The following is a 15320-nucleotide window of genomic DNA, read 5'->3' on the forward strand; positions in this document are numbered from 1 at the left end:
AACCAGAGCTGGAAACCCCAGGGCCCTGTTGGACTTCTTCGGGTCCACTGGGCGTCTTGTGGGCGCGATTCCTGCAAACAATAGATGACATCAGAAATCTATTGAGCCATGTGCATACTTACCTATGTCATGACGGCACAGACCAACTGATACATCTGCAGGGGGAGATTGACATTGTGGTCGCTGGGCAGAATGTTGCTAAATAGCAACATCATCCATATCCATATAAGAGTGGTCATGTTGATGCGCATGATCTGCACTCGTCTTTTTGCAGCGGAACGGGTGAAATCTTGCCCCGGTATGCATGATAGCCTCCCTCTCTGGATGTGCTCGCACAGTTGGTCACCCTCCAATATCAGGGGGTGGCCCAGGAACCGTTGAAAGGAAACCACTGGCCCCTCGTAATCGGGAGCGCAAGTCTCGGTGAAGCATCTAAGGGCAAAGGACCTTATATTCTCCTGAGGTGTGGATATGGAGCACACTGAAAATGAGGACGCGTAGCCCTCTAAAGGCGAGGGCGTGCAACCCTCTGCAGGCGAGGATGTGCAGTCCTTTGATGGCGAGGACATATAGTCCTCTAAAGGTGATAGGTACTAGTACCCAAGGGTCCAACTTTATAAGAAAGCAAGAGATCGACTCATCGAGAGGGCCGGTCATCCAAAAAGATTGGACACGAGATGTAGGAAATCTATGCAGTTAACATGATTTTTAGGGATGCAGACGCATGCAACCTTTGTTGTGAAATTTGGTAATGCTGACCTCATATGAAACAATGCAATGCAATGGAAAGTTTGTACAATGTTCATGACATTCTTTCCCTATTTTGTGATTTTGATTTTGATTTAATTTTTTTTGGAAAACACAGATTGACTGTCCTTTTGAAAAAGGTGATAATTCATGCATCCTTATCCTATCTTTTGCAAATCTCTCCGGGAACTCCCTCAGAGTGTATATTCTGTTTGATTTAGTCACTTGACCATTTTGGAGTGATGGCAATGGAGCCGTTTGACGTTTAATCAATCTATTGAAATTCCAGGGCTTGTCTCCCTTTTTTTTTTCTTGTTTAAAAACATCGACGGGTGAGAACCTTTGATCTGCCCCTATGTTTCACTTGAGGCTCATGCACGATGCCCCTCATTGCCCCAGTGTAAGGCTTTGAGGTACCAATTGTTATCTTTCGTCATGACCTTGTAGCTTGGAACCTATTGGGTGAAAACTTCTAATCTGCCCCTAGGTTCGCTTGAGGTTTTTGCATGGTGCCTTTCATTGCCCCAGTGTAAGGCTTTGAGGTACAATCGTTGTCTTTTGTTATGACCTTGTAGCAAAGAACCTATTGGGTGAGAACTTCTAATCTGCCCCTAGGTTCGTTTGAGGTTTATGCATGGGGCCTTTCATTGCCCCAGTGTAGGGCTTCGAGGTACCAATTGTTGTCTTGTTTTCACAACCTTGTAGTGAGGAAGAATGAAAGACACAATTGATTCTTGCAAAAAGAATTTTCCAAGGACGAGAAATAGTTGAAGGATCTTTCAGTTGATGGATTAAGTCGAATGACTCCTATGTAGAAGCAAGATGTTTTGATGTCTTGATGCTGCTAAAGGATCAAGTGCTTCTAAGTTTTATTCAAGACAAGAATCGAAGAAAATCAAGATATATGATCAAGTTGATCTCTAGAATCTTTAGGAAGAAGTTTCCAAATTGAAAAAACAAAAGGTTTGACCAAAGAATTCTATCATTTCAAATTGAGATTTTCTCTCTGGTAATCGATTACCAGCAGCTGAAAATGTTTATCACAGTCACTAGAAATTTGAATTCAAAATTTATAATGTGCAATTGATTACACATGGATGGTAATTTATTACCAACAGTTTATTGAACGTTTTAATTCAAATTTCAAAACTTGTAATCGTTTACACAAGTCTTGTAATCGATTACCAGAGGGGATTTTCAAAAAATAATTTCCAAGAGTCACATCTATTCAAATGTTTTATGAATGGCCATCAAAGGTGACTTGGAAACACGAATTTAAAGGGAGTTTTCATTGCCCAAACAGTTTTATCCTCTCAAAAGATTAAGATTTTTTCTGAACTGAACTGTCTTATCCTCTCAAAAAGATTCTTTGGTCAACCACTTGCATATTCAATACGGAATTTTGATTGATCTTCATTGTACAATCTATCTCTTTTAAGAGACATTTCTTCTTCTCTTCATCTTATTTCTGAAAAGGGATTAAGAGACCGTGGGTCTCTTGTTGTAGAGGATTCCTGAACACAAGGGAAGGGTTGTCCTTGTGTGGTTCAGACTTTGTAAAAGGAGTTTTACAAAGAGAGTGGAAAATCTCAAGTGGGTTGCTTGAGGACTGGACATAGGCACGGGAAGTGGCCGAACCAGTATAAATCAAGTTTGCATTCCTCTCTTCCCTTAAACTTCTTTTATTTATTGCTATTTATCTTTTGCTTTAAAGAAGTTTATTTTGAATTGTCTTTTGAGTAATTCATGTTAAGGGTGCATTGTTAATCCGAAAAGAGAGAGTGAAAGTTTAATTGGGGAATAGTCTTCGCATCTTAATTCAACCCCCTTTTTTCTTAAGGTAACTGAGGCCATTTGTCCAACATCCTATTGTTGATAAATCACTTCTCTCTAAAAAGACAAACTTTCTGGAATGATAAAATGAGGTCACATGAACGTCTTGAAAACACAGTCAATCAAATGCTTTTTTTTTTCTTTTTGAACACTTTTTTTATTTTTATTTTGAAACTTATTTGTTTTGAACTTTACTCGTTTTACGGTGCCCCCAACAACGTGCAAGATGAGTAATCTCCGATTGAACGGTCTTGGAAGTCCAAACTCAGGAGCACAAGTCACTTGAGCAAACAAACCAATGGCTTGCACCCACGTTCCGGTGAAAGTTGAATAAGCAAAGATGCATTTGTGAGAGGACGAGGACAAAGATATCAACTTTATCCATTTCATTTAACATTGTAACTGTGGTTTACAATAATGGTACAAACTTGAAAATCCTGATTAGTCATTAGAGACATCTAACAACAGCTTTCAAAATTGCCCCATGTGTGGCATCTCTTGTCAATGGCAGGATTTACACGCGATTCTCCTCAAATTTCAGCCAGCCCGCATCAATTAGACCTTGCACCTTACGCATCAGAGCCCTACAATGCTCAGTGGAACGCCCCGGGGCTTCTCCGTGACAAGCACACGTTGCGTTCGAGTCGTATTTTCGGAGAAATGAAGGTTGATGAACCTTGGCTGGGGTTATGGCTACCATTGAATTATCAAATAGATATGGGAGAAAGTCAGCATAGGACACTGGAATTAGGGTGAATTCTACAGGCTTTCTCGCTGCAAAATTCATTTCTTGGTTGGTGTTCTTGGTTTGTGCTAAAGGTGGTGTTCGTCATTGGAAGTGCGGTAGACAAACTTTGTGGTTGATTTAGGGATTGCCTTTGTGGATAACTGGGCGGTGGGTAAGGAGAAGGTTTGTTATTGGCTGAGTAATGACATTGTTGGGTTGGTGGGAAACTTGGCTGTATAGGAATGGCAGTCACAACATGGGCTTCTCCCTCATTCTCACCCTCTTCATTTGCCCTAGTTTTTTTTGCATTTATCAAAGCATGATGATCAGATTTGCCTCTTTTCATACTTGCTTTGATCCTTTCGTCGGTGAAAACTAAATCAGCGAAGCTTGAAGGTGTGTAACGCACCATCTTTTCATAGTAGAATACTGGTAATGTGTCTACTATCATTGTCATCATTTTTTTCTCCGTCATTGAGGTGCCACTTGAGCTGCAAGGTCTCTCCACCTTTGGGCGTATTCTTTTGAAAGATTCGTGCCCCCTTTTTGCACATGTTCTGTAGTTGCATCCTATCCGAAGACATTATACTGACACTGCCTAACGAAGGCAACCACTAGGTCTTTCCAAGAATGGACTCGGGAAGGTTCCAAGTTAGTGTACCAGGTAACAGCTACCCCAGTAAGACTTTCTTGGAAGGAATGTATCAGCAATTCCTCATCTTTTGCGCATGCCCCCATCTTCCGATAATACATCTTTAGATGGTTCTTGGGGCAAGTAGTCCCCTTGTACTTGTCAAAGTCCAGCACCTTGAACTTGGGAGGGGTGATGATATTGGGTTCTAGGAACAACTTTTTTAGGTTAGCAAAGGCATAATCTTCACCTCCTTCAATGGCCTTGAGCCTTTCCTCTAGATGATCCAACTTTCCCATTTCTGCCATAGCATGAGGGTTTTTACTTGTTGTGGAATGCAAGAGGTGTAGCTGGGGGTGATACTGAGGGCCTTCCGAAGTGTTTTCAAGGGGTATACCACCAACTGCTTGCCCTTCAGTGGCATATCCGAGCCAAGGCTCGAAGTCGGCTAGATTGTGATGGGGAATTTCATGTGTCTCCCCCACGGTTTAAGAGACATGTGCATGATCAGCTTAGGGTTGTTGGCTCTCAATGGGTATAGGAGTGGAGTTATTGACATTCTTATTAGGAGTGTACGCCACATTGGGTGGCGTATAGTTGAGAGGCAAGCCATATAGCGGGAAGGCATGCTCGTTTTGAATTTGCACATCATGGGGGCCGCCCGTACTTCCCAAATCTTTGCCTACCATATCTGAGGTTGGATGATTCATTTGGTTGATGTCGAATGGGGACGTCGGGTTCACCTTAGCAACAACGCTGGTAGTGGCAATTGCAACCGCATTGGCTTCCATTATCTTCTTCATGCTCATCATGGCCTCCATCATTGTGGCCATTTTCTCTTTCATGGCCTCCATGTCGGCCTTCACCTTCTCTTGCACCTCCTCTGCTTTACCCATTACTCTAGCTCTAGCACAGGTTCAGTAAGGGCGTCGTAAAACGGGTTTTTTCTTTTTTATAACAATGATTAAGTTCTTTTTATTTTTTATTTTTGAAGGAAAGAATGTAATGAGCAATACAACCAATGAAAAGTATGGATGTATGCGAATGATGCATAGTTGAAGTATTGCGAATTTTTACGCAGGACATGGGGTTGAATCAATTTAGATTTTCAACATGGTCCATGACATCTTTGTTAAGGTGAAGCTGGAAGTAACAAGGATATCAACAATCCTAAACGTGTTTGGCAGTAGATGAAGCAATGATGTAACACGATCCATCTTTTGCCCCAATTTTTGCAAGATGGTTACTTCCATGCTTCAACTTGACTCGATGAACCTTTTCGTAAAAGCACGAGCTTGGTTCAACCCCATAACCCAGGGAATGGCAATTTTGATCGCCAATACTTCAACAACATTTCGTAGGGGTGAAAGATTCGAGAATACGCATGCTACGCATGGAAAATGTAATTATGAGATTGAGATGCCCGAAGAGACATCCTTTCTTAATTAACCACGCATTAGGTACCATGCTCAATCATTTTGTTTTGTTGTTTGCGTTTTTTTTTTTAATTTTAGAAATGGGTTTATGATCCCAACATGGTTGGCTCATGGTACCTAACACATGCAACTAATAATGCATCATGAATTTTCATGCTTCCCTTTTTTTTTTGTTTTTGTTTTGTAGAGGAAAATACAAGGATCATGTATGAGCAAACATGTAGAACAAAAAGTATGTTGAACGTATATGCATGATGATGCAATGACTCATGCAAAATGGGAATGTGATAACAGACAAATGCAGGAACGATATGTTCATTATGATGCTGAAGAGATGTTTATGTGGTGCATGATATGAATGCATTTACGGACACGAGAGCCCGGAAAATCATCTCTCCTTACTGCGCATTTGGGGGCGCAGTGCCCCATGTGTGCAGTTAAGAAGACGATATGGATCTTTCGACTTCCCACGACAAAAGACGAGACCCACATACAATGCATGTGTGACGGCATGATGCAGATGCGCAAAAGCGCAACAGGGGGATGCACAAAGTACGACAATATCCATAAATAATTACAAGCAAAGGCGTATATGACATTTAGGACTACATGCATGGCAGTGTTTAAAATGGCACGCAGCGTGTTTGCTCCGTGCCCCTATTTTAGGGACCTACAGGATAGTATCTAGGGGTCTCTAATAACTATTCCCAATGATTCATAACTCACATAGCCGTTTTCTAGAGGTATCATCACTCAAGATAATAATATTGTGGCGGTATGGAATACCAGCGACAACATATTATAAAGAGAGAAAGCTCTAGACGAGGTTTCACTATTATCAAGCAAGTCAGAGACCTAGCATGATGATAGATTCACCTCCACTCCTTAAATTCCCATGAACCCAGGTATAGGGCCCCTTTTTCACTCAAACCCGTGGGTGCTTAGAATGCAGTGTAAAGAATGTGAAATAGACAACAGTTATTTACATTTTACATAGTTCGAAAAATGCACACACAAAGTTTCATAATTCCACAATTCCTTAAAATAGGCTAACTCACAAAAAGTCCCCAGTGGAGTCGCCAACTGTCGCAACATGCCCTTTTGCGGGCGTGCGAGGCGAGGCTCACGGGTGCACTTTCCAAAAGGAGGAAAGATGCGTGGAGTCGCCACCAACGTTTATTTGTGGAAAACGTCGGAAAAACCGAAGGAAACCGGTCAAAAATGAAAATTCTAAGTTCGGGAGTTGTATTTACGTTTGAGGAAGGTATTAGCATCTCTCACGTTTGTCTTAAGGGACAACAACCTATTTTTCAGAATTGTGGAAATTGTATTACCTTAACTTTTATTTCTTTTTATTTTTTGAGGTCGACAAAAGCGGGGCTTTTGCTCCTACGTACCCTCTATCGAAGAGGAAATCAGACCTACGTAGTTCTTTCTTAAGGGTGAATCAAACGATTCTTTTTACTTGGAAGGTGATCATTTTAAGGCGTTGGACCTTAAAAATGATCCATTTACTTGATAAGGAAAACTGAGATGATAAACCTTCAAACCCTTTTTAGTGATTTTTTGTGGACGAGCTTGACTAGGCGAATTGTTTTTTAGCGTTAGTTTCACTTTAGTTACTAGTCAATTCAATTAAGAATGAGAAATCCCAAAGAGAAAGCGTCCGATTGATTTTTCGCTTTATTTTACTAAAAGGTATTTTTTTATTATTATATTATTATTTTACCTCTTTTTTGATTTCCAACGTGGTTACGGCACGACCGAACGGTCGGAATTCATTTTAACGGAAATTAACGGATATTACAAATCAAATGTTCGGTGGATATTAATTTTATTTTTTGATTAGGCGAGAAATGACTTAAATAAATGATTGAAGCATGTCAAAAGGGGGTACGGAAAGTAAATGAAACGAGAATAAAAGTACACAAAACAAACGGGGACCACCACGGGTACATAGAATGAATTGAAAAGCTCAATTTGGAAACTTACCCGTTGAAGAACGAAGAACGAATGAAGAACGGTGAATAACGGAGGAAACCCTTCACGAATTTGCTTACGGAAACATCTCGGAAGCATTACGGAAGCACCTCGGCTTGGACTTTCTTCACGGAAACAATTTTTTTCACCCAAAACAGCTGAAATACATCACCAGGGGGATCCGGGATCCTTAGAACAACCCCCTTCAGCCTATTTATAGGAAAAAGGGGGAGGAGGCTTGGACTTTCTTCACGGAAACAATTTTTTTCACCCAAAACAGCTGAAATACATCACCAGGGGGATCTGGGATCCTTAGAACAGCCCCCTTCAGCCTATTTATAAGAAAAAGGGGGAGGAGGTTGCTGCCCAGCTCGCCTGGGCGAGCTGGGTTACTTCCGGAAGGGGGAGGAAGCAACCCAGCTTCAAAAAATCATTCTGGAAGGCCCAATTCAAAATTTTGAAATTGCTATTTGCACCCCCCCAATTTTGATAAGTATACCCCCCTTCTTTCGTAATTTACGGAAAAGTTACGGAAGCCTTACGCAAGCATATAGGACTTGATTTTCTTCTTTTTTTCTCTTCCCTCTCACCCGTATTAAGTGAAATATGCTTATTTAGGGTTATGAGAATTTTACGGAAGCATTACGGGTGTCCCGGAAGCCCCAGAATCCCATTTTTTAACAAAACGGGGGAGGTGGTTGCCACCTAGCTCGCCCAGGCGAGCTAGATTGCTTCCACCTTAAGCAAGAAATGGCCCAGAAACCCCTAGAAGGGCCCAGATTCAAAAATTACTATATGCACCCCCTATTTTACTAAATACACCCCTTTGCCCCTTTTTTGGCGATTCTTTTTCCGTAATGTTACGAAACTTTACGAATTTTGTAACGATACTTATTTTCTTTCCGTAAGGTTACGAATCCTTACGGATTATGTATTTACTATTTGTTAGCTTTCGAAGAAGTTACGGAAACTCACGGATTGCGTAACAATACTTCCTTTTGATTTCCGGCGCGTCTCGGGACTTCGCATATTGTGCAACAAAGGGTGCCAAGTATCTTGAAGCGGCCAATCAAAGGTTGCATATCATCAAGTAATAATCCCCGGACAAAATTAGGGTATGACAAATAGGATATCATCAATTACACTTATTCAGGGCAGGGCAGAGTCATCCATGATGCAAGTAATGTCAACAATAACTGGTGTTTTCCAAAATGTCCATTCCATGTGTTTAACTTTAACCCTTACAACTTATCAAATAATCAACTAGAATTCAGAACCATCTCACAACATTAAAGACTTAATTATCTAAATAGCACTACAGTACATACAGATGAGATTCAGACCTTCCTGTCTTTATCTCTTGGTTCTACTACATGCTCATCTCTGTACCTCAGGTTCAAGAGAGCAATGCCTGGGGTTGGCTTATCCACCCAAATTGAGAACCTCCAAATAAGAAACTCAAGGAAAGCATCAAGCTCAACTTCATACTGAAATAACATTCCTAGCTAATCCCAAAACACATAAAAGAAATTTGAAAGATGTTCAAAACAATTTCCAAATTGGTAGCAAAATTACCACACACATTCCTTTCACACAACAATTACTACTGTAAGTATTTCATAACAATACCTTCATTAATGAAAACACTTTAACCAATTATTCTTTCAACATGGATGACATTTAAATGTCCAATCTCGCTGCATCAACTTGGTTAACTCTTAATATAGAAATTGGAAGAGTCTGCTGCTGAAAACCCAACACGAACAATTCCTTAATCAACACGAACAACTTCATCTGACTCACAAAATAAATTTTCCTTGAATATCAGTTCACAGTGAAAGATTTCTGCTTTACTTCGATCCTTTGTGGCTTTTAATTTCGCCAGGAGATCCCCAATATATTTCTTTTCATCTAACCCAATGTACTCCTCTATGTAACAATAAAAGGAGCTATTAGGCAATTAACTACAACTTGATTATAATATAACAAAAACAAGGAGAGGAAAAAAGACATGCCATTCCCAAGATCAGGTTCTTTGGAGCCAGTAACAACTTTACAACATTCAAATAGACTAAAGCTAGAGTATGGTGACAGTTTTAGGAGCCCTGCAAGTTCCTGGAGGTAAGGAATAAAAGGATATAAACTTTGTAGTATAAAGTATAAACACAAGTGTTTGAGGTATGAAGAACTTAAAACAAAAGTGAACAAATAAACATCATATAGCATCCCTTTAAGAAAATTAACTTAATTAACCAAATACATTGTTCTATTTATCAAACAAGTTTAAGAACATAATGCTGCAATTTAGGAAGGTTATTAGAACTTGTGAGATTACCAATGGCAGCTGGAATTGGCTGAGTGAGCCATTAGAATTTAAAGATGTGGAATTGAATCCAACTTTGTTATCTTACAAGATATTAGTAGCATTAAGAATATAGGGATTGCACAAACATATGAACATATGATACTCAAAACATAGTCCAAATGGGAAGTACAAAAGATCCTAGTTAGGCTAAATGAAGCAAACAACCCTTACAGAAAAACAAGCCATTCTAAATTTCTAATTCTAACTGGGATATGACCAGTGAAACCACAATTTATAAGAAGTTTGCAGAATAAAATAATAAAATGCATTGTTAGAGTTGTTTGGTCAAACACTCATACTTAATCACAATTGAGTTATGATCTTAAAATTCTTAACGACATTCAATATCATTTTACAAGTTTCTCAATTTTCTCAAGTTTCCAATGTCACTAGGAAGTGGTCCAGTTAATTTCTTATTGTAAGACAAATCCCTGCAAAGGAAAAATCAATAACAAAGCACAAAGTCACCACTTTATGAAAAACGGTTTCGTATGCTCACATCAGGGATGTTGTAAATGAAAATGAAATGAGGACTTCATGCAATACAATAGATAATGGCCATACATAATTAGTTTTCAGGATGCTTAGTCCTCAACATTATTTTGATATATACTCCACAAGTTCAGGAGACAAATTAAGATATTTGATCATTGATAAGCACTAGAGTAGAAAATTTACAAAATCAGAAATTTAGATAGTGATCCAATATCTGAAGTAAGCTGGCCAGATAAATCCATGCCTGCTAATGATCTGAAATACTAGCAACCAAGTTAATCTCAAAGAAGACAATTCAAGAGAAGGTATCAATTTTGCAAGAAATTAAAACTTCAAAGTACATGGAGGTAATGCATGAATTGGTATACTCAATGCCATCCCAACCAACACCACAAGGATTTGAACCCACTCAATTAGGTGGTGTGTTCTGCCATTCATTCACTAGAGCCAGCAAAGCACCGACTGCATCAGAAATTAGAAAGCCAATCAAATACATATTGAATCTTCATACAAAAATTGTTACAAAAGGTAAGAGTCAAAGTATATAAAATATATACTGCAGGTAAAGGACATTAAACATACAAGATAGAAGCATATTTATTCCCTCAAAGAACTAAAGAAACATGGAAATAACGCCAACAATAGAACCAAAGACTAACATAACAAAGAGGGAAACAATGCAAAAGCAACGTAAGATAAGCATCAAAATGAACTTTACCCCAACCCCATTGGACCAACATATTCCATGCCACGAGGGAATGACTATAGGAAAGGTAAGTTGCTTTCTACCCCCTATAGAACCTTTTTTCTAAATTTTGGAGCCACAAATTTTTGAGGCACTGGTGCTAATCTTGTTTCCCTCATTTCACGAACCCTACGAGAAAAGTCTTGACACATGCGATTATCGCATACCTCAGCCTAGTATGCATGCTTCCAATGACTAACCTCCTCACCATCACAGGTGCAATCATCTTTGTGCATTGGTCTTTCGGCTGCGGTGGCTTTGGTTCTGGAGCCTGATGTAGCTCCATGTGGAGCTTGTAGGCCTTGGATCTTCTTCATCAATGGAGTCCTTTGCTTCTTAAAGATCAATGATAGCGGAATGGAGAAGGAGGAAAGGTGATTAGAGATGTCACCTCAAGGAGAAGATGAGTTAAGAACAAGCTCACCGCCATAGGAAGCCATGGATAAGAGCTTGAAGATAGGAGAAGATAAGTGGAGGGAGAAGGAGAGAAGGAGCACGAAATTTTATGCCTCAAATGAGGTCTAACTTTGAAGTTTAATTCTCAAATTGTCAAAGTTGAAAAAATGCACACAAAAGGCCTCTATTTATAGCCTAAGTGTCACACAAAATTGGATGCAAATTTGAATTTCTATTCAAATTTCACTTGAATTTGAATTTGAATTTGAATTTGTGGAGCCAAAATTTCACTAATTATGATGAGTGAATTTTAGCTATGGTTCAGCCCACTATTCCAAGATCAAGTCTAAGATTCTCCACTAAGTGTGCTTAGGTGTCATGAGGCATGTAAAGCATGAAGCACATGCGCGAAGTGTGACTATATGATGTGGCAAAGGGATATAGCAAGTAAATGCTCACCTCCCCCTTAGGATGGTACAAAATGTAATTGGATTGAGCTTCTCCCAAATTAATTAAATTTCTCTCCCAACACACACATCAAATAGTGCTTAATGCATGTGAAATTACAAAACTACCCCTAATACAAAACTAGTCTACGTGCCCTAAAATACAAGGGCTGAAAAATCCTACATTATTTGGGGACCCTCCCTACACTATGGATCCCTAAATACAAGGCCCAAAAATAATGAAATCCTAATCTAATATGTACAAAGATAAGTGGGTTCATACTTAGCCCATGGGCCCAAAATCTACCATAAGGCTCATGAGAACCCTAGGGCCTTCTCCTTCATCTCTGGCTCAATCTTCTTGGAGTCTTCTATCTAATACCCTTGGGGTAGGATTGCATCATCCCCTCCCCCTTGAAAAGGATTTGACCTCAAATCTAGAGGTTCTTGAAGCTCTAGGCTTCTTCCCTCAATACTTGTAAAAAGAATAAAAACATTTATATTAGTGGTGTTTGGTATGTTGGAGTAGGGTAAGGTCTGAAAACCCCTTTCCTAGGCATCTTCCCATAAGGGAACATGGTTCCTCACCAACTCAATGAGTGGTGCTACAAGTATAGAAAAATATGGGACAAACCTTTTGTAAAAGTTTGTTTAGTCATGGAAGCCCCAAATTTTCCTTATACTTGGTGGAGTGGGCCACTCTGTAATGACCTTTATTCTCTTAGGATCCGTGGGAACCCCTTGATCACTATTTAAAAAATTAAGTAATGCAATAAAACATGCCTTTTTCTGTATTTTCATGTTCATTACTCCTACCAAAACGTACGACAAACCTAAGGTGACCCATATGAGCACCTAGGTTTGTATTGAAACCAAAAATAACAACAAACCTACCTAAAGTGTCCCTATGTATGTGAATCATGAAGATGTTGGATGCATGGGTGATTTTACAAAAGAGGGTTACACCACTCAACACATTCATCATACCACCTAACATAGGGATTCAATGCCTCATGATACTTATTTTGGGCACCAACAAAGCATAAGGATTTAAGCTCTTACGAACCAAACCCTCATCCAAGAACTCTTTTACTTGAGGAATAACCTCAAGCTCAAGAGGTTTGGTAGTGCTAACAAGTGTTCTTTTACAAAGGAGAATATGTGGAGGTTGCCTAAGAAGGGAAGCTTTTTTAATGTTTGTATTTATTGCAAAATGACTTTCCTTCTTAGCTAATCTCTTGGAGGAGACACTTACCTCCTTACACTCCTCCTTAACCATTAAAGGTTGTTCTTCTTTTCATTTTCTATTCTTTTGCTTATCCCTTTAAGTTTTATTTGTACTTGATCTTTAGCTACCTGGGAAGGTGTTTGAGGATGCAACACAAATTTAGTGCCAAGATGGGTGAGGGTAATCTCATTAGTTAGGCCATTGTAAATTATCTTCCTATCAAATTGCCATGGCCTTTCTAAGAGAATATGCCCTTCCTCCATGGGAACTATATCACAATTAACTTCATCCTTATATGTCCCAATGGAGAAAGGTACCTTCACTTGTTGGTTAACTATCATTTCCCCTTGCTCATTGAGCCATTGAAGTTTATAAGGTTTTGGGTGGGGAATGATAGTGAGGTTCAACTTGGAAACTAATCTTGTGCTACAATAATTGCAAAAGATTCAATATCCACAATGAGAGAACAAGTTTTATCTAAAATTTTGCATCTTGTATGAAAGATGTTCTCTCTTTGGGATTGAGATAGATCACAAGATTGACCTCCAAGTAGCCTTCTAACCACTAGGAGGTCACCTTATTCATGGGGGTAGACTTCCTCAATAGACTCTTCACCCCTTACTTCATCTTCACTTCCACTAGAGGAAGGGGAAGAAGTAGTCTCCTCTTGACTACAATAAATGTTTTGACCCCTCATAATCATGGTTTCCTTGCTTGGAAACTAGTCTTAGGGGTGGATTTATCTATGGTCTTACCCTTAACTTCCTTGGGTTTTGAAGGTGCAGCCCCCAAAATTCCTTGGGTTGGTCCTTCCTTGGATAAAAGTGAAGGCCACAAGATTTTGAAGAAGACTTTCTTTTAAGTTGTTGCTCCACTCTTATACAAAGTTGGATTAACTCATCTAGGTCCCTATATGAATGGAGTTCAACCTTGTCCCTCACTTCCATATTAAGCCCACTAAGGAACCTAGCTATGCTTGTTGTTTCCTCCTCCCTAAGTCCATCTCTTAAAAGGAATAGTTCCATTTTATTTCTATATTCTTCAACACTCATACTCCCTTGTCTAAGCCTTTGGAGCTTGTCCAAAAGCTCTCTTTCATAGTAGGGGGAATGCGCCTCTTCCTAAGGGCACTCTTAAGATCATTCCAATACTCTACTGGAGGATCCCCAATAATCTAACAAGGGAAGTCCACCAATAGAGGGCATACTCTTGAAAGCTAAGGGTAGCCAATGAAACTTTTCTCTCTTCGCTAATATGATGGCAAGCAAAGAGTTGTTCAACCTTCATTTCCCAATCTAGGTAGATCTCAACATTATCTTTCCCATGGAAATATGGAAGGCTAATGTTAACCTCTTGAGGTCTTCTATCCTTTTCTCTTCTTTGGGAGTGATTTTTAGTATGTGACCTATGATGCCCTCTATAATAGTCGCTAAGTTCTTCACTTAAACTCTTGCAAGAGTCATGACTACTATAGGAGACATGATTTTCTCTTTTCATTTCTTTCATTATTTTTTTTCTTTCTTCCTCTCTTATGTTCTCTCTTTCATCTTGACTTATTTCTTCCACTCTTTTTTTTCCTTTTTATTTTCTCTCTTGTTTTTCTTTCTATAATTTAAGGAATTTCAAGTCAATGAGATTCAAGAAAAAATAAAGCAAAAGGACAGCACCACAAGCCAAGGTGGAACATAAAGGAAGTCCTAGAATGGCACTAGATTAGATTGGCAAATTAAAAACAATAATCAAAGAAAAATTCTAGTTATGTCAATTTAGAAACACATATAAAAGATTAAAAACTCCAAGGAGTCAAATAGGATTGTAATACAACTCAAAATAATGAACAATTTTCAAGCAAATCAAGCATACACATTTTTTGTTGTTGTTCCGGACGTGTATTTTGATGTTAATCTTTATCTCCTTTTCTTGCTCATTTCTTTTTCTTTTTTGTTCATTCCTTTTCCATTGTTTTTTTCAAGATGTCTATTTTAGCCATGGAGGAGTTAAGAAGACAGTGTGCCAAAACTGGCAGCAACCAGAATTTCAACCTAGAAATCAAGAGTAGTGTTTATGTTGCTTAAGGCTTGGATAGTTACAATTTGTGTTTTCTTATGCTCAATTGTCTTGAATAACACAATTCAAGAGAGCTTAAGACTTATCTTGATTCACAAATCCAGCCACAACTCAGCACCACAACTCAATTTCTTCATAGGCATCATATAGGAAACTTAGAAAACAAAAAAAAAGGGTTCAACAACAAGACTACTTCTAGAAATTGATTTAGAACATGTTATGAA

General features: G+C 39.0%; 1 pseudogene; it reads right to left on the reverse strand.

The window, feature by feature from the left end:
* Positions 1–15320, reverse strand: part of LOC102663133 (peroxisome biogenesis protein 2-like) — a 33199-nt pseudogene that overhangs the window by 10148 nt on the left and 7731 nt on the right.

Source organism: Glycine max, chromosome 1 (genome assembly GCF_000004515.6).
Source record: "Glycine max cultivar Williams 82 chromosome 1, Glycine_max_v4.0, whole genome shotgun sequence".
Classification (NCBI taxonomy): domain Eukaryota; kingdom Viridiplantae; phylum Streptophyta; class Magnoliopsida; order Fabales; family Fabaceae; genus Glycine; species Glycine max.